This window comes from Balaenoptera physalus, assembly GCF_965194825.1.
Source record: "Balaenoptera physalus genome assembly, chromosome: 9".
Classification (NCBI taxonomy): Eukaryota; Metazoa; Chordata; class Mammalia; order Artiodactyla; family Balaenopteridae; genus Balaenoptera; species Balaenoptera physalus.
The window spans coordinates 57,931,635-57,958,983 of NC_138888.1; the positions used below are offsets into that span (position 1 = coordinate 57,931,635).

The window sequence follows — 27,349 nt, forward strand, 5'->3', positions numbered from 1 at the left end:
TCAGAATACAATGTGATTTTGATCATATGCTAAAATCATTTATTAATAAATTGTATCTTTTTCTGGACTCTATTTAGTCTTACTGATGTATTTGCCTTGCCAACTGTTTTAAATTCTGTGGTATTTATACTATTCCATTATGTGTAACATAGCCAATTCATTACTACTCTTTTTTTCACATAAAGTTCAGAATCATATTATGCGTTCTAAAAAGATATTACTATTTTATTGAAATTAAGTAAATTTTCAGATTAAGTTAGAGAAAACAATACTCTTATGATTTTATGTCTTCCCACTCAAGAATAGAAAATGCCTTTTCTTTTTTCAGTTATAATTTTGGTATCTTATTAATATATTAGAGCTTTCTTTATATATGTCTTTCATATTTCTTATAAGTTTGTTACTAAATATTATGTTTTTTCTGTAACTGAATCTTTTTCTCAATTATATTTTCAAATTGGTGTTTATGTAACTACATAAAAATCTTATTAATTTTGGTTATTATTTTTATACAAAAACAGCCCTCAGTGATATTACTGGTTTTCTTACTGTTTGGAAATTATTTTGATTCTTTGGATTTTTCAGGTATGATATATCATCTATTGAGAAAAGGAATTATTTTATCTTTTGCTTTCCAGTTTTATATCTCTCATTTCTTTCTCTTATCTAATTGTTCAGCTTGAACCCTTCAGACTAAGTTAAATAATAGTGGTAAGAGTGGTTACCACTACACTAATGGACATGTTAATTATTTCACTGATTTGGAAGCTGAGATAGATTTATTTTATCAAGTTAAGAAATCATCTATCCAATCCTACTTTATTTTAAAAAATTAAATAAATATTGATTTTTTTCAACTGCATTTTTATTATCTTTATAAATAATCATATAATTTCTTTCACTGGAATTATTCATTTAGTGAATTTTATTGAATCATTCCTATGTCACAATATAACAATAGAAACTTTGGTCAAGGCCCTAAAGTGAGAGATAGCAACTACCTAAATGCGTGGTAAGACAGAACACTCAGAAGAACTTGCAAAAAAATTAGTAGCCTAGAACTAGCTACAGTAGAAAGACACCAGCCTCCTCCTCCTCATTGCTTACAAGTGTCTATCAGCAGTTATCTCTTCCTTGAGGAGAGAGGAATACAAGAAAATCAGAGTATCCATTTTACTTAAGCATGGACATTCTAATTGCTAAATTAATGCAATATTTTATTATTTCAGTGTGACCAGAAAAGTCATGGGACTGCTCCATGGACAGAGATTAAAAAAGAAAAAGCAGGCTCATTAAGCAAATTTCAGAGGACAGTAGCAGACAAGAGTAAACTTGCTTTGTGACTGAACCTTCAATTACAACTCTTCCTTTAGGCTGAGGAAGAGTCTGTAGCATTTTAAATTATCTTTATTTAATGACCCAATAGAATTCACCTCTGTTATATCTTGTCCTGGTGCATTTTGTCATGATGTTCTTTAATAACTTTCTCTCTTTCTACTATGGTAATTGGTTTGTTTAGAATTTCTGTCTTTCTAAATTCACTTTCAATAATTTATACTTATAAATTACATTTATATTTTCCTCCATTTATATTTTCAAATAGAGTCTCTGACTCATTATAGTCTCTTATGACTCTAATTTCCACCAAAGTCCTGGATATTTCTCTATTCTCACATAGTATTTGGATAAGCTATTGATAATAATTATTTTATTGTCTTCTTATTAATGCTATTGATATTGTCGCTTTTACTAAAACAGCTCTTGAGTTTTTGTTTAGCTATGGCACTTTTTGTTTTCTGATTTTAAGTCTTGTGTCTTTTTTCATTGTCAATTCCTTTCTTCTGTTCTCATTTAACCAATTTTTTCTTGGTTTTTTTTTTTTTTTTAAAGATAGCATTCCTTCTTTTTTTTTTTGGTATGTATGTATGTATGTATGTATGTATGTATGTATGTATGTATGTATTTATTTATTTATTTATGGCTGTGTTGGGTCTTCGTTTCTGTGCGAGGGCTTTCTCCAGTTGCGGCAAGTGGGGGCCACTCCTCATCGCTGTGCGCGGGCCTCTCACTATCGCGGCCTCTCTTGTTGCGGAGCACAGGCTCCAGACGCGCAGGCTCAGTAATTGTGGCTCACGGGCCTAGTTGCTCCACGGCATGTGGGATCCTCCCAGACCAGGGCTCGAACCCGTGTCCCCCGAATTGGCAGGCAGATTTTCAACCACTGCGCCACCAGGGAAGCCCTCTTGTTTTTATAACTTCTTGAGTTGGATGCTTTATTTTTATCCTTAATCTTTTAATTATATGGTTCTTAAGTGTATGTATTTTCTCTACGTACTATTTTAGCTGGATACAAATGGTTCTATTAGATAATGATATAATTATTATATTGAATAATTTTCTAGATATTCTGAATTTTTGATTGGGAGTTCCTTCAATCACAAGGGTTTTCTAAGTGAGTTTTAAATTTTCCAGTGATAGGATTTTTATTTTTTTAAAGAATTTATTATTTCTTTATTTCTTTATTAGCTGTGTTGGGTCTTCATTGCTGCACCCGGGCTTTCTCCAGTAGTGGCGAGCAGGGGCTACTCTTCGTTGCGGTGCGTGGGCTTCTCATTGCGGTGGCTTCTTTTGTTGCAGAGCACGGGCTCTAGGTGCATGGGCTTCAGTAGTTGTGGCTCACAGGCTCAGTAGTTGTGGTGCACGGGCTTAGTTGCTCCGAGGCATGTGGGATCTTCCTGGGCCAGGGCTCGAACCCATGTCCCCTGCATTGGCGGGCGGATTCTTAGCCACTGCAGCACCAGAGAAGCCCCTACTTTCTAGTTTTATTGTTTTATTGAACAGAAAATGTTGCCTTTATTCTTTCTACTTTTAGAAAGGTATTTAGTTTTTGACATGCATAATACATATTTTTAATATACTAGGAGGCTTTAAAAGAAGCTATAAGCTCTGTTTCTTTGAAGAGTGTGATATTTATTTATTTATACTCAATTAGACATAAATTATTGTTATTTGGTTCTTCTATGCCTCTACTTATTTTTCTTCTTTTTAATTGACACTTTTCTGAGAAATAAATTTAAATCTCCTGCTACCAATGAAATCCTGTCTGCATCACATTGTATTTTTATAATTTGAATCTTGTATTCAGTAAAATAAAAGGAATGAATAAATGGGAAAATCATAAAATCGAAAGCTGTTTTTTAAAAAACAATAAAATTGAGGAACTCTAGGTATATGAGACATACTGAGAGACATCTAAAAGAGAGAGAGGAAGAGACAGAGAGAACAAGGTTACCTCTACTGGATATGGAAGGGGGGCCATCACAACAGTTCCTAGAAATAATAAAAGAATAATAAACAGATATTAGGACTATATTTATGCCAATAGATTTGCCAACTTAATCAAGCAGACAAACTACTTGAAAGACAAAAAATTATCCAAAGTGATCCAAGAAAAAACAGAAATTCTGAGTAGCCATATACCTATTAAAGCATTTCAATTTACAGGTACAATAAGGAAAATCCCAGGCCCAATGGCTTCAATATGAATTCTATCGATCATTAAAGAAAGAAATAATACAAAAACTACATAAACTCTTTCAGGAAATAGAAGATATGGAAACACTTGCCAATTTATTTTATAAAGCTAGCTCTGCCTTGATACCAAGGTAAGACACAGATATTACAAGAATCTCTTATGAATATAGACATAAAAGCCCTCAGCAAAACATTATCAAGACAAATCCAACAATCTCTAAAAAGGTTACTACACCATGACCAACTACATTTTCCCCCAGGAATGCAAGGTTAGTTCAAGATCTGAAAATCAGTCAATGTAATTCAACATATTAACAAAGGAGAAAAACCACATGATTATCTCAATAGATGTTAAAAAAAAAAAAGCATTTAACAAAATTTGACATCCACTTATAAATTAGTAATAGAAATGAGCTTCTTTAATCTAATAAATGATGTCCACAAAAAGCCTTCAGCTACATCTTCAATGATTAAAAATTAAATTTTTTCCCTAATATTTAAAACAAGAAGGGAATGCTTGCTCATACCACTTTTATTCCACATTGCAAAGGAGATTATAGCCAGTGCAATAAGGCAAAAATAAAAAAAAAAAGAATAGGAACAAAAGGCATGGAGAAAGGTAAAAATATGTAAAAAAACCATTCTTACTCTAAGACAACATAATCCAGATTATGTACATTGAAAATCCTAAGGATCTACTAAAAACTACCAACATTATAATTCATAAGCAAATTAGCAAGTCCACAGGATACAAGGGGACTATAAAAAATCAATTGCAGTTGTATATGCTGACAATGAAAAACTAGAACTTGAAATTTTAATTATTACTATTTTCATTATATTTAAACATGAAATAATTAGGGGTAAATTTAATCAAAATACATGCCAGATTTGTACACTATAAACTGTAAACCATTATTGACAAAAACAAATGATCTAAATTGATGTAAAGCTATGCCATATTCATGGATCAGAAAGGCATAATATTGTTAAGATGTAATTTCTACTCATATTTCTACTCAGTCTATATATTCAACATAATCTCAATTAGAACTTCAGAAAGCTTTCTTGTAGAAATTGACAAGCTGATTCTAAAACTACACTGTAAAGAAGGGATCTACAAAAGCCAGACGAACATCCTGTTCAAAGTTAACTCTGGTAATCAAGAAGGGAATGGACTGGAGAGTGGCAGGTCTACACACAAAGAGAGGTTAGGGGACTATAAGTCCAAAGTAGAGGGCTTATTTTAAAAGTAGAGTAATTAAGACAGTGTGGTATTGGCATAAGAACAAACATACAGAATAAGGGAAGAGAGTACAGAAATAGATTCACTAATGTAACACCAAATCATTTGGAATAAAGGGGTCAAGGTAATTTAACAGGGGAATGGATACTTTTTAACAAATAGTAATGGAAAACTGGATTACCATACAGAAAAATACAAACCTCAATCTTACCTCACAACACACATGAAAATTAACTAAAATAGCTATAAATGTAGAAAACTATGTTTTAAAAAATTCTAGAAGAAAAAAATCTTTGTTCTCTTGGGATGGGAAAATATTTCTTAGGTCACAAAAGAAAAACTGATAACTGGATCATATAGAAATTTACAACTTTTGCTTTTCAAAAGACATTATTAAATATATATATTATATATATATGACCAAAGATTTGTACTCATATATTAGTAACTCTTACAACTTGTAAAATAATAAGAAATATATATTATATATTGGTCTCTGCCTCCTGTTCCTGCTAATATTTGATTTTTGATCCCAGTTTTCTGACACAGAGCTTCTAAATCCCTTGAAATTTCTAGGTTATAGAGACAACTTTTGTTCTAATGAGGTGACTCTTGGTGGGCTCCTGGATGGGGGCTTTAGAAAGACCAAGCCATGATTAGAAGCTTGGAACTTTCAGCTCTGCACCCCTTTCTCTGGAGACAGGAGAGGGGTTGGAAATTGAGTTAATTATTGATCATGCCTATATGATGAAGCCTCCATTAAAAATCCCAAAAGTACAGAGTTGGTGAACACACCCATGTGCCAGGAGGGTGGCACACCCCAACTCCACAAAGACAGAAGCTCCTGCATTCAGGACCCATCCAGACATCGTCCTATGTATCTCTTCATCTGGCTGTTCATTTGTATCCTTTGTAATAAATTGGCAATAGTAAGTAAACTCTTTACCTGGGTTCTATGAGCCACTCTAGCAAATTATCAAACCTAAGAAGAGGATCATGGGAACCTCTGATTTGTAGCCAAGCCAGACAGAAGATGCAGGTAACCTGGGACCCACTGCTTGTGATTGGCATCTGAAGTGGGGAGCAGTCTTGTGAGATTGAGCCCTTAAACTGTGGGGTATTCACTAACTCTGATTAGTGTCAGAATTGAGTTGAAATGTTAGGATACTAAGCAGGTGTCAGAGAATTGGTCAGTGTGGGGGAAAATCCACACATCTGGTATCAGAAATATTCTCAGTGGTGAGTAAAGACAATATTGCGGTGGCCAAAAAGTTCGTTCGGTTTTTTCCATACGATGGCTCTAGTAGCCCTTAGTTGTCTTTAACTTCATTTGAAACAATTTTGTTAGATTGTATTGTGACAGCTGTCATATCATTGTGCATTTAAAAAAAATCAAAATTGGTGAATTTTTGTGTAGCCATTTTAATATTGAAGATGGAAGAAAAAAAGCAACATTTTTGGCATATTATGCTTTATTATTTCAAGAAAGGTAAAAATGCAACTGAAATACAAAAAAAGATTTGTGCAGTGTATGGAGAAGGTGCTGTGACTGAACCAACGTGTCAAAAGTGGTCTGTGAAGTTTCAGGCTGGAGATTTTTTGCTGGATGACGCTCCACGGCCGGGTAGACCGGTTGAAGTTGATAGCGATCAAATCAAGACATTAATTGAGAACAATCAACATTATACCACGCTGGAGACAGCCGACATACTCAAAATATCCAAATCAAGTGCTGAAAATCATTTGCACCAGCTTGGTTATGTTAATTGCTTTGATATTTGGGTTCCACATAAAAAAAACCTTCTTGACCATACTTCCGCATGTGATTCTCTAACTTAAAGGTAACGAAAACGTTCCATTTTTTAAACAAATTGTGACAGTGATGAAAAGTGGATACTGTACAATAATGTGGAACAGAATAGATCGTGGGGCAAGTGAAATGAACCACCACCAACCACACCAAAGGCTGGTCTTCATCCAAAGAAGGTGATGTTGCGTATATGGTGAGATTGGAAGCGAGTCCTCTATTATGAGCTCCTTCCAGAAAACCAAACGATTAATTCCAACAAGTACTGCTCCCAAGTAGACCAACTGAAAGCGGCACTCGACAAAAAGCGTCCAGAATTAGTCAACAGAAAATGCATAATCTTCCATGAAGATAACTCAATACCTTATGTTTCTTTGATGACCAGGCAAAAACTGTTACAGCTTGGCTGGGAAGTTCTGATTCATCCGCCATATTCACCAGATGTTGCACCTTCAGATTTCCATTTATTTAGGTCTTTACAAAATTCTCTTAATGGAAAAAATTTCAATTCCCTGGAAGACATTTGGAACAGTTCTTCGCTCAAAAAGATAAAAAGTTTTGGGAAGATGGAATTATGAAGTTGCCTGAAAAATGGCAGAAGGTACTGAAACAAAACGGTGAATGCATTGTTCAATAAATTTCTTGGTGAAAATGAAAAACTGTGTTTTTTATTTTTACTTAAAAACCGAAGGAACTTTGTTGGCCAGCCCAATAAGTGTTGTCTTTACAACTTGATAAGAAAACAACCTGATAGACGGTAAATAAATAGCCAATAAGCACAGTAAAGATGCTCAACATCATTAATCATCAAGGAAATGAAAAATAAAGCTATAATGAAATCCAGTACATATCCACCAGGATGGCCAAAATTCAAAAGCATGATGCTATCAAGTCTTGAAGAGGAACTCATATAGAGTTACTGGGAATGCAAAATGATACACTACTTTAGAAAAGATTGAGAAGTTTCTCATAAAATTAAACATGCCATAAAACACAAAAATTCCATCTCTAGATATTTACCCAAGAGAAATTAAACACATGTTCATAAAAAATCTTGTTCAAGAATATTTACGCAGCTTTATTTGTAATAGCCAAAATATGGGAATAAACTAAATGTCCATCAATAGGTGAATGGGTAAGCATATTGTGGTATATCCCTACAATGGACTCAGCAAGAAAAAGAAACAAGCTACTGATATATGCAACAACAGAACTGAATCCCCAAAAGCAGTATGCTGAGCAAAAAAGCCAGATATAAAAGAATACTATATGATTCCATTTATATGAAAGTCTGAACACAGGAAATTTAGTGTATAGTGACAGAAATTATAGTGGTTGCTAGGGGCCAGGGTGGGAGGTGAGGACTGACAGGAAAGGGGCATAAGGAAACCTTTTGAGATGATGGAAATTTTCTATATCTTGATTGTGGTGATGGCTATATATGTCAAAACTCACGGAATGCTGCACTTATAATGGATCTTTTTTCACATAAATTATACATCAATGAAATTGCTATTTTGAAAAGTGAAAGCTGATTTTTTTATATTGGTGGTGAGACTGTATGTGAGTGATGGATGTTATATGAGGTGCTTGGTTTGCAGTGAGATTTTGTAGAGCAGATTCTAAGAGGAAATAGATTCTGGACTTTGGCTCTTATTAATTTCTTAACTTCCTCCTTTATTAGATAGGAATAATAGTATCATGTGAGGGAGAAACCACAGTGTTTGGGCAAATCAGTAAGGCTTCATGGAGTTAGTGACACTTAAACTTCTTTTATTCACAGGTAGGCTATCAACAGATGGGAGGAAGTATGCACCATTTGAAGCATAACACTGCCTTCAGCAAAGGAACAGAGATAAGAAATTACAGCCTATACTTGACAACTACTCCAGTTTGTATATGGAACGGCAAATTATTAGGAGAGATGTGGGAGATAAGACATCAAGAGGGTCTTGATTGCCAAAATACAGAATGTGGATAGTATAATTACTAATGGGGATAAATAAAAGTTCTTGACCCAGAGAGCGATTGATCAGAATTATACTTTAAGAAGAATATTCTGGTGATGAAAAGAATAATTGGAGTTTGAGAAAACAATTATCAAAATTCAAGAGAGTGGTAAATAGGAGTTTACAAAAAGTGGGACATCAAGTCGGATATAAGATACATCATTATTTTATGTACTATTCTGAAATAACAGAAAGCACTGCTAATTAAACTACAAAAGTCCTAATATACCATTAGTTGTAGGACACATTCTAGTTTCAGAGATGTTAACACTTGAACAAATACAGATGTCAGAATTGATGAAATATAATATAATGATTGTAATGAAAAGGAAGAAGAGATTAAAAGTTTTGGCAGAATATAACTGAATTACTAAAAGTAGAGTGGGAAAAGAAGGAATCAAACATGGAGCTAGATTTTTGGTTTTATTTCTTAATGCCAGTATCAAAAAATGGGAATGATTTCATTAGGGTGCCACTGGAACTTCTGGGGTGCTGTCAAAGAATTGGAAATGTGGACTAGAAATAGAAAGCGTGGTTGTTATTTGAGAGTGATATTTGAAAATCATGTACTTAGGGATAAGGTATTGAAGTCATGTGAATATGTGAGCTCACTAAGCAACAGAGAATATAGAAAGGAGAGAATAGGATTAGAGACACGAAGATACACTTTTGGAGGAGGAAAAAGGAACAAAGAAAACAGGGGAAAAAGAATTAGAGAATAGAAAAACAGTCATACTAGGATAGAGAACTCAGATCAGGGAAGAAAAAAGTTTCCAGAAGAATGAGTTGGTCATTGGTGTTAGTGGCTGTACAACAGTGAAGAAAGCTAACTACTGGAGAAAAAAACATGGTTCTGTTCCAACCAAAGTTAATCAAGTGAAGTTAAGGTTTTATTTCCTGAAAAATATTCTCAAAGAAACATGCTGAACAGATTTCATGTTCTTGCCTTTGTTTGAGAAACGTCCAGCATTTAAGAGGGACACATTTTGTTTTAAAAGCTAGTATATAGGTGTTAGAATCTGCCCCAAATTTTTAAAAGCGAATGCATGCACTTTACCAGTAATCTTCACTGAATCTGAAATATAGCTGTCATAATAACTTCTCTAGTTCTCAGTGCTGCAGATGGTCATTAGAATTTTCAAAGAGAAAAAAAATAAATGTAGCATCCAGAAATATAAAAACAAAGAGCAAAACATATCTCCAAATGAATAAATAAATATTAATATGAATCGTATTACAAGTACTTTCTAACAGAGGATAAAGATGTCTGGTGTATATTCTTCTGGAGCCATGAACTCTACCTGGTGACACCTTCTCAAAGGCAGCATATTTCCATTGGGAGGAAGCACCTCAACTTGTGCCAAGCTTCTCACTCACCCCCAAAACAACCTGCTTATGTCACATGAAGAAAGAGTGGGACTTTCTAGGTCCCTACATGTGCATGGACCTCTCTTCTTCCATGCCAGTTTTTTTTTTTTTTCCCAGCTTCTATTGTGTTTTTCAATGAGAAGAATAGCCAAGCATCCTAAGTCATCTTATTGCTGGACATTATGGCTTCTGAGGAAATGTTAAAGTTAAACCCATTTCTAGGACTATGCCTGGGAAAAGAACAGGAGGCTAGGGAGAAGCAAACCACTTTATTCAACTACCTCCACTCTGAATATTTCTATACTGGCAAAATCATAGTAAAATGAACATCAGGGGAAGCCTTGACGTAGAAAACGTAGCCTCAAAAAGTAGGGATGGAAACTAACATTTGTTGAGCATTTAAGTATGAGCCAGATCATCTGCTAGATGCTCTAGTGACATTTTAAAATTTTATTCTCTAAACTACACTGTGAGATGTGTATTATTGGTCCCATTTTACAGGTTCTCATACTGAAGACACAATAGGTTATTTATACCGTGTGACAAATCAAGATTTAAATTCAGGTCTGACTCCAAAATGTAGTTTGACTTTTCCCCCAACACAGTGTTGCCTGCTTGAATATGAGAGGAAGTGAGGACAGAGACCCGAAGCTATGTTTGGAGCATAGTTGACTGTGTATGTGAGGCCTCAGTCCTCTTTTTTGCCATCAGCTTAAGGGGGACATCATCTTCCTACCACATGCTTTCTGTGTCAGTGCTCTCCTGTCCACAGCAGAGAGGCACTGAACTTATCCGACCTAGAATTTAAACCAGTCCACACTTTAAATACTATATAAAGCACTGCTTTTATAAACTAGATAAACATACTTTGTTGTTACCTATTTCTATCTGCATGTAAATAAGACCCTAAAAGCCTTTTCAAATTATCTTTCTAATGGGATAAATGTGCCCCACCAGGCAATTTTTCTTGCTAGAAAGCCTCTGCTTTTTCTATTCTAATATGCTATATATTAACTTTTGACAAAGAACTGTAGAAATACAGCTGCTGTATCTCAAATTGCCTTAGGAAGGTGGGCCCCTAATGTGTGAAACAAGTATAACAATATCTACCTTCTAATATTGTTGTGAATATTAAGGATAATTTATTTATTCAAAAAATATTTGCTGAGCACCTGTTATGTACCAAGAACAGTTCTGGTTATGCAAGTCCACAGCACTATGCATGGCACATACCTGGTGCTGAATAAATAAGGGCACCGACCACATCTCATAGGATCACAAGAGAACAGAAAAGAAACTACGACTAAAAGGACAGTCCCTGACTTCTGAGAAGTGTCCTTTTTCCTTTGTGTGCTGGCAGCACAGTGATCACTGAAGAACAACTGCTATTTCATCAGTGGCTGCTGTGCCATGCTTTCTTTCCCTACGGCTACATACCTGGGTAACACACTGTTATATAAATGGGCCAAAGATGGCCTGTGCACATTGGCTTCTTTGTTGTTTACTTCCTCACAGCAGGCTAGGACTGTTATGCGAAAGCCTGCCAAACTCAAATTCTGACACATGCATTGGCTTTAAATACAGCCCCAATGAGCATATTTTTAGCCATACAGAGTCTGCCTGCTTTGCCCACCCCGTGACACTGCACCCAACATCTGCTAATCATAGATAAGTCACACTAAATATGCACAAACAACAACAAAAAACATGTGTAAGAAACTAGAGAATTGCTGTTCAATGGGTATAAAGTTTCGATTATACGGGATGAATTGGTTCTAGAGATCTGCTATACAACACTGCACCTGTGGTTAACAACACTGTACTATGTACTTAAAAGTTTGTTAAGAGGGTAGATCTTAAGTGTTCTTTCTAAAATTAAAAAAAAAAAAAATACAGGAAACTAGTCATAAGAAAAAAAATGCATGTTTCCAAAAACAGAATGATACCCTCCCTCACATACAAACACAAAATCTCTAATAAAGGACCATAGGCTAAATTTAAGCTTAAGACTAAAACAAATAAATTGAAAGAATTGGTACTTATTTTGCCACCTTACATACAAAGTTAACTCTACCTTATTAATATGCTAACTGTGGGCATTTGAGACACAGTAGCTGTATTTCCACAGTTCCTTGTCAAAAGTTAATACACAGCATATTAGAATAGAAAAAGTAGGGGGCTTTCTAGCAAGAAAAATTATGTGGTGGGGCACATTTAACCCATTAAAAATACCAGTTGAAAAGGTTTTAGGGTATTATTTACGTGCAAATAGAAATAGCTGATAATAAACTACATTTATCTAGCTTTTAGAAGCAATGTTTTATATAGTATTTTAAAATGTGGATTGGGTTTAAATTCCAGGTTGGCCACTTACTAGCTGTGCAGCTGGGCAAGTTATTTATCTTCTCTAGGCCTCAGTGTTTTGATCTGTAAAATAGAGAGAATAACATTTAGGATGGCCCATATGGAATTGCTGACATTCAACAGTTTTTGATCTATAAAGAGGGCAATTTCATGTGGTTTAATCTAATAATGAACTCTAATATGTATGCTGAGGGGATTATAGAGACAATATGTGAAGAGCATCTAGCCCACTTCCTGGAATATATTCAAGCCTCAGTAATGTTCCCTCACATTCCTCTCAATTCTCCATGGATGCTGCTGACCTTTACGTATAATCTGTCCTCAATTTTCCGTGTTAGTGAAGAGAGCCATGGGATGGAAAACCAAATATTACAAGTGATAATCATACACTCTAAGAGCTGAATTGGACCTTAGGTATAAATTGCTCCAGCCTGCTAATTTTTCAGATGAGGAATGTGAACTTAGTCGCTCACAAAGAACCCCATCACCATCCTAGTTTAGGCTCATGGTCTATAAAAGCCTGCAATTTTTCTAACAGAACCAGTCCATCAGGATATCACAGAATAGCTCTCAACCCAAAGTTCAAATGCCAAAACATCTGAAAGTGTCTCTTCATGATCATTTTAAAGTTTAAAACATAATCTAGCATCAGTGGCAATTTAGAGTGATATGAATATGCTAAACATTACAAACTGTAATCAGTTTGGTCACCAAGAACACTTATTAAAACACGTAGAGGGGGCTTCCCTGGTGGCGCAGTGGCTGAGAACCTGCCTGCCAATGCAGGGGACACGGGTTCGAGCCCTGGTCTGGGAAGATCCCACATGCCACGGAGCAGCTGGGCCCGTGAGCCACAACTACTGAGCCTGCAAGTCTGGAGCCTGTGCTCTGCAACAAGAGAGGCCCGCGCACCGCGATGAAGAGTGGCCCCCACTCGCCGCAACTAGAGAAAGCCCTCGCACAGAAACGAAGACCCAACACAGCCAAAAATAAATAAATAAATTAATTAATTAAAAAAAAATACGTAGAGAAAAAAAATCCCTAAAATAGAGCTAAAACATTAAATTAGCTCTAATTAAACAATATAGATTTAATATAGTTTCCATGCTACTTCCTCTGACTTTCTTTCCCTTATGTCAGCTATTCATATATCTTTGGGGCCTCCGAGGTTTACTTTTTCCATGCATACTTCAACATAATAATACAATATTCACAAAATTTTAAAAAAGAACAGGCCTCCTTGATTTTAGGCATGCTGTTGGTTTATATACTGTCACAGTGTATATACATGCTATATCTGAAATAAGAATACCAGCTGTTGGAAATAGTGGAGTGTCATGACCGCTTCAGTTAAGAAGTGTAGTCATTTGTTAGCTTAATTAAGACTGTAGGCTTTGATTCAGAAAAGTGTTGACTGGAGTTCAGTCTCAACTAGATTCCAAGCTGGCAAAAAGTAAACATATTAATATATGGTCACGAATGGCTGACAGTCTTGTAAAAGCCTGGGAAAAAAACAAGAAATTATTTTCTGGGTATGAAATATAAGCATATCATAATCCATTTTCCTTGCTTATACCCTGTCAGTGGTATTATTATATTACCTATGGAATTCAAATTGCAAAGCAATCTTTTTTTTGCTAATGTTGTACTACTGTGCCAGGTAGGACAACAACTCAGAAATATAAAACCACAACTACAGCGCATTTTCAATAAAGAGGAAATAATTGGCTAGGTTTTTATTTGGTGTATGTAGTAGGGTTGCTATCCATAGACAAGGGAAAATGTAAAGTGGAACAAATTAGAGGAAAAAAAAGAAAAAGTAAAAAATGGCCTCAAAGAGGACTCAGAGTTAACAAGGTCACCAAAGAGTCAGGATCACAGCACCTCTTTGTCATTTGTTTTCTCAAAGTGTAGTCAAAGGGTGCTTCTGGCTTTTGAGTTAAGACCCTGAAGCAATCCTAGCAGTACTTATCTCTGTACCAACTATGCTATGCTCACTCCCTAGCCTAGCTGGATATCAGTTCTTTTTTTTTTTTTTCTGATTAAATTTACAAGAATAATGCAAAAACAATTGCATTGTGAATTTTGCCTCTGATACCCTAGTCAACCAAATGTAAAAGTGGCATATGGCACAAAAGTAAGCTGCAGATGGCCCAACAGCAGCCGTGCACATCTGGCACATAGCTGTTTGATTTTGTATTTGCCAACTTGGAGAGAAGCCCAATAACAGAAATTCATTCATCTTCCTTCTTCTACAGGCTCAATGCTTCACAGCCACTCTTTTCACCCACATCAGTACAACCCCAAACAATCATGGTTCCCAGCCCTTCTAAAAGAAAAAAAAAAAAAATTACTCCGGCTCAGTTTGATGGTAAATAGTACCCAAGTTTTCTGATTTTACAACCTCTGTAACTAATTCAGAGCTTTATCTTTGGGAACTAGTTAGATAGCCTATAAAATGGAAGAACATTTGGTACAATGATTATATGGTGGTAAGAATACATTGATAGAAATTCAGAAATATCAATCTTCCTCCAAAAGCTTTGCAGCTAGATATTGGAATCAAGCTGCCAAGCTATTTTAAAGTTCACCCAATTTGACACTAGGGGTCCAATTGAAATAGAATGTGAAGAAATCACTCTTTGTTACAAAAATTATTTTATATGGTAGATAATTTATATGTTCTAGGGAAAGAGTGCATGCTCTCTTTAAGTATGAACTATCTGCGTAAGATGTCTGTGGTAGTTATTTTTGCTTATCTCCTTACATTTCCAGCTTTACCATACAATTTGCATTTACCTAAATATTCCATGATTCATCATATCTTCCTGTATTTGCATGTTTTTCACTCTACCTGAAATATTTGCTACTTAATACCATCTTATTCATCATTTAAAATTCAAAATATTACCATTTCTATAGATTTCTCTTCTTCCTTCTTTCCCCCAACTCCTAAAAATACCTCCTTTGTGTTTTCATCGTGCTTTGAGTACTTTTTAAAAAAATGCGCTCATCCTAGTTTATCACCTTTTTCAGTGTATTGGTTTGCTACAGCTGCCATAACAAAGTACCACAGACTGGGTAGTTTAAACAACAAAAATTTATATTCTCACAGTTCTAGAGGCTAGAAGTCAGAGATCAAGATATTAGCAGGGTTGATTTCTTCTAAGGTCTCTCTCCTGGGCTTTTAGATGACTGTCTTCTCCCTGTGTTCACATGGTTTTCCCTCTGTATATATCTGTGTCCTAACTGCTTCTTTTTATAAGTATACGAGCACAACCTCTAATGCATAACTTGAGAGAAAGATATCAAATCATTTCTTCTAGGAAAAATTAAACGGAGATGGAAGTTGAAGGTCAGTCCAAATCCATAGGTAGGAGAGGTCATAAAGAGGACATGTGAATAGCATGAGGGCACAGGATTAATCAATGACCTAGGGGCCTATGCAGTCATGCTGTCGTCCAGGCAAAGGATAATCATAAAAGGTAAAGAAGCTATTTTTACTGGGGATAGGGTAAAGTAGTGGATATTTTACCCTATTGTATTGGATAGCCACAAGTATTGGGAAACCAGGATACAAACCAGCAAATGTAGTTCCAGACAGAAAAAAGAATAAGTCAGGAATCCTAACACAGAAATGCAGGGCTATCACTGGTGCGAGCTTTTTAGTAGTCGTGCTCTGCATTAGTCAGTTATTACCACATGATGCTCAAAATTCATTGGCTTAAAACAGCAATCGTTACTCTTACTCAAGTATTTGTGGTTCGGCTAGGGGCTTACTCATCTGCTCTGGCTAAACTGGTCAGCTCCGCTTCAAGTTTTCCATGGGTCTAGGCTTATTTTCTCATTACAGGTTGGATCAGGGCAGCTCTGTGTATGTTCATTCTGGGACCATGCTGAATAGGCAGCATCTACCCAGGGGAGGTTCTTCTCATGGGGATAGCAAAAGTGCAAGAAGGCAAACTCAGTCATGCGAGTCCATTTCAAGCTTTTGCTTGCATATCTGCTAACAGCTCATTGGTTCAAGTAAGTCACAGGGTTAAGCAGAAAGTCAAGGTGGGAGTTCACTCTACCTTTAGTGGGAGGGACGGCAGTGTCACACAGCAAAAGCCACGGATACAGGGAGTAATGAACATTTGGGGCCAGGACTACAATCTACCATAAGCCTTTTGAGATCTTGAGGGTAGCTTTACAGGAGACAAAGAAGTTGCCTCTCAATCACTTCGTAAATTGTTTTATCTAAATAATTTTCTTTTAAAAATAACGTAATTCCTCAAATAATAAACAGAGAGATTTATGTTGTCATCACCACAGAATTATACAACCTGCCCTCAATTTCAGCTCCCTCCCAATACAACGCCTCACGTGCGGCTAAATTCTACTCCTCACCCAGCTCCCAGCATAGACACACTGTCTGTGTTAACATGCTGCTCTGTGCACTCACAGCGCTGTCAACTCTCTGGATCTTTGGAACTTCCGCACTTACTTTACCACGGACACGACCAGGTCTGGGCTATAACGTTAAGTGCTATTACTTGAACATCTAACACATCTGTGTACGACAGCACATAGTACGTACCAAGTAAATCTGTGTTGAATGAGAAGGAATGATGTCTTTGGCTTAGAGGCAGGCTTCTCAGATTTAAGGGGTAAGTCTAATCCTGGATGTCTAATGAGAATAACTTGAAGCTGGATTCATAAATTTTGATGAGAAAGTACTACTGGACCTTAGGAAGGCCCAAGAGTGGATCCTGCATCTCAGTGAATAGGACTTCTAAAGGACGGGTCACCAGGCCTCTGGATACAAAGTGAATGCAGTGACTGACCTCATTTTAGGTTCACATTTGGGCTCTTCTGGTCTACAGAATAATGTTTTTTTTCATCATTATACATCTTTACTAGAGCACCTAAGTGTTCCTTCAGGATAATTTTTTTTTGGTTTTGGATCCTTGGGATCAGAATATATAGGTTAAATTCACTTTGGGGAGGTCAGTGGAAAGTCTGAAACTGAATGCAAGTATATTGTTAACAACAGAAATCCTTCTGGCATTAGGAGTTAACTCAGGTCTATGCCTGTAGCTTGAGTGAAAACCCCAGATGATCTTCTGTATATCTGATAAATCAACAGAGGCAGTGGCAGACAGCTCCTATGGCCCAGGAGAAAGGTGTTGATGGTTCAGAGGAAGGTGGCTGAGGCATTGGGCCCCTTAGGAGAGATCAGCAGGGATCCTGAAAAACTTAATGTTCCTAAATTTGCTACGTTCTTATATGGTAGGTTATTGAAAGCACTAAAATAATGAAGGCCATATATTAAAACAACACTGGTATTCCAGTTTTCACCCTCCAAAAATATTGTTAAAGGCTTGTCTAAAGATAATACCCAGTTTGAGTGGCTTTTGAGGTGATCAAGCAGCAACTTAATTAGGCAGTTGGATAAAACCATCCAAACCCCTCAGCCCAGCTTTCAGGGCCTTGGCGATCTGCCCTCCCAGCCTCACCAGCCTCTTCTCATCCCAGAAGCATCCTTGTTCCCTGTGGTCTAGGTACTCCGGTATTGATTCTGAAGCTCTGAAACTCGAATATACCAAAGTCTTTCTCATCTCTCTGCTTTTATTTCTACCATTTCCTCTACTTGGAATTTTTTCCTAAAATATCTTCCCGTGGTGTCTCCATCTCCTCATGCAGGCCTCTGTTCAAATGCCATCTGCTGAGAAACGCCTTCCCTGACCATACTTCCCAGCAGTCTCCCCAACTCCACCCACCTTTGGTTCCTTCACTTGATTTTTCCTCATAGTCCTTATCATTCTCCAAAATTATCTGGCCTGTTAATATGTTTCTTGTTTATCATAATATTCTCTACTAGAATAGAATTCCCTCAAGAGCAGAGAGTCAATAAACATCTGTTGAATGAATAAATGCATGAATGGACAAAGTAATTCAAGCAGAACCTGCAGTAAGACTGATGCTGAACTTGAGACTATTGACAGAGGGTCCCGGCAGCCCTTGTTATAGGATTGATCCCAAAGTTTGATGTGGGACGGAATAATTAGAATTAGAATAATAATTATTAATAAATATCAATTCACATATATAGAACATTTACATGGGCCAGATACTGTCAAGCACGTTATATTCATTAACACTTAATCTTTAAATAGCCCTATTAGATAGGTACCATTTTTACCTCTGTTTTACAGGTAAAGAAACTGATAGTTACAATGGCTAAGCTACTTGTTGAAGGACTTTTGGAAAGTAAAGGGCACAGAGATAGTATCCAGAGATGTTTTATTTAAAGTGTAAGCCCAATGCTGCATCACCTTGCTACACACAGGCAACGCCTTTGCATTTCTAGCAATTATTCCACTAAGGTATGTATGTAATTACCTCATAGTTTTTCTTTTGGCTTCCTTCTCACTCCTTCTTTCCCTCATGCCACAGAGGACTTGAAATCTAGAATAAATCTTATTTCAACTCTCCCTTTCCATCCGGGGTCGTAAAGACCTTGCTGACCCACGAGGGTTCCGCAGATCTCTCCCTACGGGCCCCTAAGTCCTTGCAACATGGCCATTTCCTTTACTGTCTATTTTGGTTACTTCCTGGCAGTCATGCTTTCCTTGCCCATTACTCATGTCTACTGCTCTCTGTCACTGACTACTGAATGTCACAGAACATTCTAAAGAAATTTATAACCTCTTTAGTACATAAAATTAGATTGTCCACACATAAATTGGAAATTCCAACTTACTAGTGAATTTATTTTCTGTTTTGAGGACTTCAACATTCCCATCAGAGTCAGAGCATTTCAAATTGAAAGGAACATTTCCCAGGTAACCTCCAAGATTCTAATTTTTCATTTTGGTTCCTATACCTGGCATATACACAGACATTTAAATACCTAAATTCTACATGAGACAAGCATGTTTGTGATTATAGATTTGGGACTAAACTGTTTCTTCTTTTCAGCGTATCCACAAAAACAACAGAATGACGAGCAAAGAAATAACTGGGACACCAATTATCTAAGCAGAGACAGGGATTATACCTAGTGTCAATAGCAGCAGTGGTAAGGGCAACACTGGAAAACTGAGCTGAGGGTGGTCAAAACTAGGCTAGGTTCCTAGGAATTATTAATCCTGGCCTTGGAAGAGGGAACCATGGGATAGGGTTTTGTTTCAAGTGTCTACTAGTTCCAATCTATGTATTCTTTCTTCTAATTCACAACTCTAAATGTGGGCTTGTCCTTTTATTTTTGGTACATTTTCACATGGTTCCTTTAACGTAATATTTTTACATATGACTGGTTAAATATAAAGTGGCATGAAAATCAAAGTTAAATAAATAATAATCAAAAGAACAAAGCAAAAACAGTCCACATCAATAGGGCTTTGTAAGGAGGGGGCTTAGTGGTAATTGAGACATGTATTTGAGGATTGCTTCTGCAACCAAACATTGCTTCTCCAATGTTTCTCTGGAGAAACATCTATGTTCTAATCAGATTCTATCTTAATAGGAAATGCCATACATGAAATACCCATGTGTAAGAAGGTCTAAGGTGATGGCTCTGGAATTAATCCTATACTAAATCCACACATCAAACTCTGTGAACTTTAACTGAAGTTGGGAAAGACAATTTCAGAACCTGGCTGTAGGTGGGTAATTTATGATGTAGTGTGAAATAAAGAACTCTCTATACCTGAGCAACACAAAGGGATAAATTTACTGTCATCAATTACTCCTATACAACAGCAGGGTCAGCCTCTGCCCCCAATTACTCATGTGCAGAAACAGACCTGATAGCAAGAAAATCAACAGATCATCAGAGGTTGTAAAAGAAACCTGGAAGTGGACTGAGCAGATAACACTGGTCTCTCCATCCTCTGCCCTGGGCACCAGGAAAGCTCTGTGACCCTAAGAAACTCACAGTCAGGCTTTCTGAAATTCTGATTCTTAAAAAATGACTTGAGTTTGGTTCTCCTTATAGTATGTGTAAGGGTACAGACGAAGGAGATGCTGGAGCCTAATTGGAGTATCTTGCGCCTATCTTTTTTCTCCTGCGTTGACTGGAGCAGGTCAGGAGTGCTGTCTAGAAACCATAAACCTCTTGAATGAAGGCATTTTATGCAGCGGAAAAAGGTTTCACGCACCAGCTCAACAGGACTTAGCCTCTGCCTATACATGGTACACGCCAATTCTATCAAAGTGAATAAGACAAAAGATAGCTGTGGACTTGCCAAAGTTCAGGCCCAGTCTTCTCTCCATCCCCATGACCTATTTTCTTCCTACATGTTAGGAGTATGGGCCTGGACCAGGAGATATTGGTCACATCTTCTAACCTCTAAGTCAGTTATTTCCAACAGTGCTCCACTACCTAGGCTACCTCCTACTCCTTTGTTCAACCAGAGAATCTCTGAATTTATTAGAGTTGTAAAAATGGGATTCCAGGTAAGGCTTTATTAGAATAAAGTGTATGTGGCTAAAGACTTTGAAAATCACTGCAGAAGTGGGAGCTCAAATTTTTCTTTACTCCTCACTTCTACGTCTGAACTTCTCCTCTTGAAAAGATGAACAAAATGTAGTTCTAAGGAGACCATGAGGCCAGATTCTATGCAGGTACAGCTTTTAGTAAGTGGAATTATACATTGAACTTGAATAGAACCACTCTTTTGGAGGGACCTGTTTCCATTTTTCTCCACAGAGCTCTCCCCATTCACTCCCATTTAAGACGAGTTGAGGAAGTTAAGGAGGAGGGTGGAATAATAATACCTTTTAATAAGGAAGCCTTATGGGACCAGAGTGGTGTTAAAGGCAGGAGACACAAATGGGGCACTTCCACCAATGTGAGATGAAGTTCCCCTTTTCTTCTTTCCCAATTTTCTCTCCCTGTTTTTTGAGTGGAAACTAAGGGCAAAACCATATACGTATCTAGTGGAAGGAGAAAGCCTTTTTCTGCTTTTAGTCTGGCCCATTATAGAATGAAGGTAAAAATGTTCTTGAGGCTCACTTGTGATTTAGACCAGCTTCACTGGAGTAAAAGATAAGACAGGGGTTGGAGTTCAATGCTCTAGCTAGTGGTAATGTATATACACATTGCTTGGTGTCTTCTGAGGATATATTGCAAGGATGACAGAGCTATGATGAGTTCAAGATTTAGATTGAAGTTTCATGACCCCAGAGATTTTCCTTTAGAAGAAACATGAATAATAGAGTGGTCTAAGGGGCAGAGATCAACTTACAGAAGTGAGTTACACCCATTTAAAATGCCCACAGTGGCTAGAGACCTCTAGCCCGCTGGGACTAACTTGAAAAAATAGTCCCCAGGCAGACATAAATTTTCTGGAAAGATAGATAATCTAAATACTTTTTCTTGCCTTCAGCAATGTCTTCTGCCCCTAGTGAAAGGTTTAAATTCATCTGGTTATGGAGCAAAGATAAAAAGGCCTGATAGTTTGCAAGGATTGAAGAGTACAGTCAACATCTACTACATCCAAAGTCGAGGGTGGGCTTTGGGGATGTTGATTCAGGAGAAGTGGGACCTGGCAGGTTATCACCCGTCTTAGTCTGCTCAGGCTGCCATAACAAAATACCATAGACTGGGTGAGTTAAACAATAGAAATGCCTTTCTCACAGTTATGGAGGCTGGAAGTTGAGATCAGTGCGCCAGCATGGTGCGGTGTGAGTGAGAGTTTGCATTCTGGCTCGCAGACAGTCACCTTCTCCTGGTGTCCTCACATGGCGGGAGCGGGTGGGGACTCTGGTGTCTCTTCTTATAAGGATACTAATCCCATCATGAGGACCCTACCCTCATAACCTCATCTAAACCTAATTATCTCCCAAAGGTCTCACCTCCAAATGCCATCACATTGGGGGTTAGGGCTTCGATATATGCATTTGAGGGGGACACAATTCGGTCCATAGCATAGAGTTTCTAAATACTTATACTACTGTCATGTACCTATAAGCATGCAAAATACCAAAATTATTATGATGAAGCATTAAGAAGGAACAGGATTAAGAAGCCATCAGGAATAGAACTAAACCTTTAAGAGATGCAGCATGATTTAGTGAAATAAATATGGGCACTTGGAGCCGGGCAGATTTGTCTTGAAATTGTACTCCAGCACATGCTATCTCTGTGACAGTAGAACTCTGGACAAGGATAATACGAATTCCTTTCTAACAGAATTGCTGTGAATATTAGTGAAATAATGTATAAAACATCTAGCACCACGGCTGGTACTTAGTAACTACTCATAAATATTAATTTACCCTGTTGCCTTTTATCGTTAGGAGTGCTTTGAGCACAAATAATAGCAGCTTTGTCAGTAAACACAATTAATTGTCGCTCAAAATTAAGAAGTCTGGAAGTGTAAAGATCTAAGCCTGACACAGTAGCTCAACAATGCCCTCAAGGACTGTTGATATTTTTTCTCCACCACCTTAGCATTGTTTTATCAAACAAGAACATCATTAATTGATGGTCAAGAGAAACATGTGCATACTTGTACCCAGATAGCTTGTTATACATGTTTGTCACCTCATGGTCACCATGTGGCCAATGCAGCTCAAAGAATCATTCCTATATTCCATACAGGAAGGAAAAGCTCTGGGAATACCTGTTTATTTTATCAGGAAAGCAAAGGTTTCTCAGCTGCTTTCCAGTGAATCCCCTCTTAATGGTTCATTGGCCAGGTAAAATAGTTATCCTACCTGAAAGGGAGCCTGGAAAACCAGTGGCTTTCCAGCTTCTATAATGCATATGGTATGGGAAAAAGGAATTAGGAGTGACAGATAGGTTAGCCATCTGTGGCAGGCAGAATTCTAAGATGTCCCTCCAAATTCTCAACCTCTGTTGTACACACACCTTCTCTCAGTTACACAATCAAACTCTAATATAAGTACTGCAATGAAGGGATTTTTGCAGATGTAATTAAGGACCTGAATCAGTTGTCTTTAACAAAGGGAGATTATCTGGGTGGTTTTAAGCTAATCACATGGCCCTTAAATATGCCAAGAAGCCAAGGAGAGCTCAAGGCACCTTTCCTGGCTGGGTGATGGAGAAGGTCACAAGGCAAGGAAGGTAGCAACCTCAGGAGCTTAGAGTGCCCCCAGCTGACAGCAGGCAGGGACACGGGGACCTCCGACTATCACCTCAAGGAACTGAATTCTGCCAAGAAGAATGAGCTTGGAGGAAGATATTTTCCCCCAGACCCTCCAGGCAGGAACTCACTTCAGCTGATGTCTTGATTTCAGCCTGTGAGACCCTGAGCACAGCCATGCTGAGCTGGACGTCTAACCTATGGAATTCTGAGCTAATAAATGGGTATTGTGTCAAAGCCACTAAGTTTGTGGTAATTTGTTACACAGCATTAGAAAACTAATACACCATCCAGCACTGCCTACCACATCCACTGATTTTACTATTAAAATACTCTTATAAGAAGTATAACAAGTCATATTTATACAGTCAAAGTAATTTAGGAAAATAGTGCATAGGGAGGAGGTGAGAAATACTTTGAGGAAAAAGATGATACATTAAAGTCAGCAAAATGAAAAGAGGCAGAAACAAGGAGCAGTAGTGAGTTTTGACTGAAGTCTCTAGACTGGAACAATTTGAGCCTTAAACTTAAAAGTTCCAGGAAAATTAGACACTTAGCTAGTAAATCAAGTTTTCCTAAAATAAGGAAGCTTTAAAACTTAATCCAAAGGATGACAAAGTTAGCATTATTTTATAAAGCAATAACACCATCACTTGTCCCAAAAGAAACTCGGACATTAAACTAAGATATGAACTTGTCTATACTACGGTTTTACTAAAAAGGCCTATTCTACGCATCTTAAGAGGCACTATTATAAATTAAATTTACTTAGATTCTGAATAAAATAGAGCTTCAAAAGTCATAACTGATTACCCAACAAATATGCATTTAATCTAAATACATGTAACATCACTCCCCCTATATTCTAGTTATACGAATTAAAATACTGAGTGAAAAGCCACTAAGATAAACATGCAGTATCTATATCAATGTCAGATAAGTTGATCGCCATGGGAGCCTTTGACACATTTAGAAATGGAGAATCACTACTTGATTCCAAAGGGTCAACCAGAACCTTGACCCTGGGGCAGGTGAGAACTTACCAAACCTTCCCCTTTGCTGGAAAAAAGAAAACAAGCCAGCTGTGTCCACGATCCAATCAATCCCTGGCATCTTACAGAAAACACAGTCATTTGTCAGATTGACATCTGGATACTTTGAGGAGAGTGTGAACCCTAAATATCATTCAGCACATTAGGATTCTAGAAGAGAAAAGTAAAAATCACCCTGTCACTTGGTGGAACTGAAGGCTAGAAAAATTAAACTTCCTTGTGATTAATGTTAGTACCTTCAGCTTCCGCTCTGTCACCTACTTGTATGGAATCTGGGTTTACACTGTGGTCAGGAAGAAGGAGTTAAAGCACGCATCAAGGCAAAAACAGAGCAAGCTTTTAAAGAAAGATTGCTTTAACTCTTCAAAGAACCTCCCCTTTCACATACATCATGTCTCTTTCAGTGGCTGGCTCAGATCAGCGAGTATAATTAGACTGAATCTCTGGTGGCAGGGCAGGTGGCAGCTGAATGGCTAGAAAATTACACACTTTGCTGCTAGGCTGCCAGAAGCTCCCGTTTTCCTGTTTCTGATTTTGTTCTTTGAAAAAAATAAGTTTTTTTCAAAGAACAAATTGAAGTAAAGCTACATTCAGAATCATTATAAAATAGATAATTTTGTGGGAAGACAGTACATAAATATAAAATCTTGCTGAAAATGATCTGTAAGTTAATAAAATGTAATATTAATACCAACCAGACAGGGTAAAAAAGAAAAGTAGTGAGATCGATTATACACAACTATTTTTTTAAAATTATTTATTTATTTATTTATGGCTGTGTTGGGTCTTCGTTTCTGTGTGAGGGCTTTCTCTAGTTGCGGCAAGTGGGGGCCACTCTTCATCGCGGTGCGCAGGCCTCTCACTATCGCGGCCTCTCGTTGCGGAGCACAGGCTCCAGACGCGCAGGCTCAGCAATTGTGGCTCAAGGGCCCAGCCGCTCCGCGGCATGTGGGATCTTCCCAGACCAGGGCTCGAACCCGTGTCCCCTGCATTGGCAGGCAGAGTCTCAACAACTGCGCCACCAGGGAAGCCCTACACAACTATTTTAAGTTCATATAAAAATCTAATTGAACTTATTCCTTGCAAAAGTTGAAGGTAAGATCTTTACCCTTATAGTCTTTTTTTTTTTTTTTTAAACAGCTTTATTGGAGTATGATTGCTTTACAATGGTGTGTTAGTTTCTGCTTTATAACAAAGTGAATCAGTTATACATATACATATGTTCCCATACCTCTTCCCTCTTGCGTCTCCCTCCCTCCCACCCTCCCTATCCCACCCCTCTAGGTGGTCACAAAGCACAGAGCTGATCTCCCTGTGCTATGCGGCTGCTTCCCACTAGCTATCTATTTTACATTTGGTAGTGTATATATGTCCATGCCACTCTCTCACCCTGTCACATCTTACCCCTCCCCCGCCCCATATCCTCAAGTCCATTCTCTAGTAGGTCTGTGTCTTTATTCCCGTCTTGCCACTAGGTTCTTCATGACCTTTTTTTTTTTTTCCCCTTAGAATCCATATATATGTGTTAGCATACTGTATTTGTTTTTCTCTTTCTGACTTACTTCACTCTGTATGACAGACTCTAACTCCATCCACCTCACTACAAATACCTCCATTTCATTTCTTTTTATGGCTGAGTAATATTCCATTGTATATATGTGCCACATCTTCTTTATCCATTCATCCGATGATGGACACTTAGGTTGCTTCCATGTCCTGGCTATTGTAAATAGAGCTGCAATGAACATTGTGGTACATGACTCTTTTTGAATTATGGTTTTCTCAGGGTATATGCCCAGTAGTGGGATTGCTGGGTCATATGGTAGTTCTATTTTTAGTTTTTTAAGGAACCTCCATACTGTTCTCCATAGTGGCTGTATCAATTTACATTCCCACCAACAGTGCGAGAGTGTTCCCTTTTCTCCACACCCTCTCCAGCATTTAGTGTTTCTAGATTTTTTGATGATGGCCATTCTGACCGGTGTGAGATGATATCTCATTGTAGTTTTGATTTTCATTTCTCTAATGATTAATGATGTTGAGCATTCTTTCATGTGTCTGTTGGCAATCTGTATACCTTCTTTGGAGAAATGTCTATTTAGGTCTTCTGCCCATTTTTGGATTTACCCTTATAGTCTTAAGTAAGCATGTTTATTTTCATCCTGGAGACCTTTAAGAATTAGCTAAAATTATGAACCCTCTCCACATGATAAATATATGTGCACACATGGTGTAGTACCAGGACCTATAAATTCTAGAAACATTGGTTTCAAATCTTTTTCAATTAGAATTCTATTCATGATAGATGACAGATTTTAAAAATTCAAAAATATGAGAAAGATATACGAGTATGAAAGAACAGTCCATTCCTTCAAGAAGCGTACATCCCAAACTGGACAACTGTCCAAACGTGACAGTTCCTTTCTCAGAAGTAGTATCTAAGGTTGATGAAGGTGTGCTATGAGATAAATTAGGGAAGGCCTTCTTTCAAAGCAAGCTTTAAACTTAACAAGAGAGTAACAGAGACCAGTAAATTATTTAAGAAAAGGGATAGTGGGGAAAAATATTAGACAAGGCTTTACTAGATGAAGTAAGAAAAAGGAGGGGATGGTTACTTGAATGGAGGCAAGGGAAAGGACAGAGCATATATAAAGATGTACAGAAGGACACTGAAAGAGTGCTCTGAAACCAGGAAAGGACTCTGTTGCAAAGAGCAACAGATGGACATGTGAAAACTGTAAAGGGTGAGGATCGTTTTCAACGTGGTGTCAAAAGAAAGAAGCAAAGGAGTTAGAAGACATAAAGTTGATGGACAAGAAAGTTTATTACTTGACTAAAGAGATTAAGAAACACAAGGCATGGAATTCAAAAAT

The 27,349-nt window shown here is 37.4% G+C and overlaps 1 long non-coding RNA gene across 3 annotated transcripts in view; it reads right to left on the reverse strand.

Annotated features, from left to right (window-relative positions):
• The window catches only part of LOC309667160, a 384,581-nt gene that overhangs the window by 59,820 nt on the left and 297,412 nt on the right, over positions 1-27,349 (reverse strand). For all 3 annotated transcript variants that reach the window (XR_014267563.1, XR_014267564.1, XR_014267565.1), the window contains one exon: positions 3,293-3,330. This is a non-coding gene — a long non-coding RNA (uncharacterized lncRNA). The remainder of the gene's footprint in view (positions 1-3,292; positions 3,331-27,349) is intronic.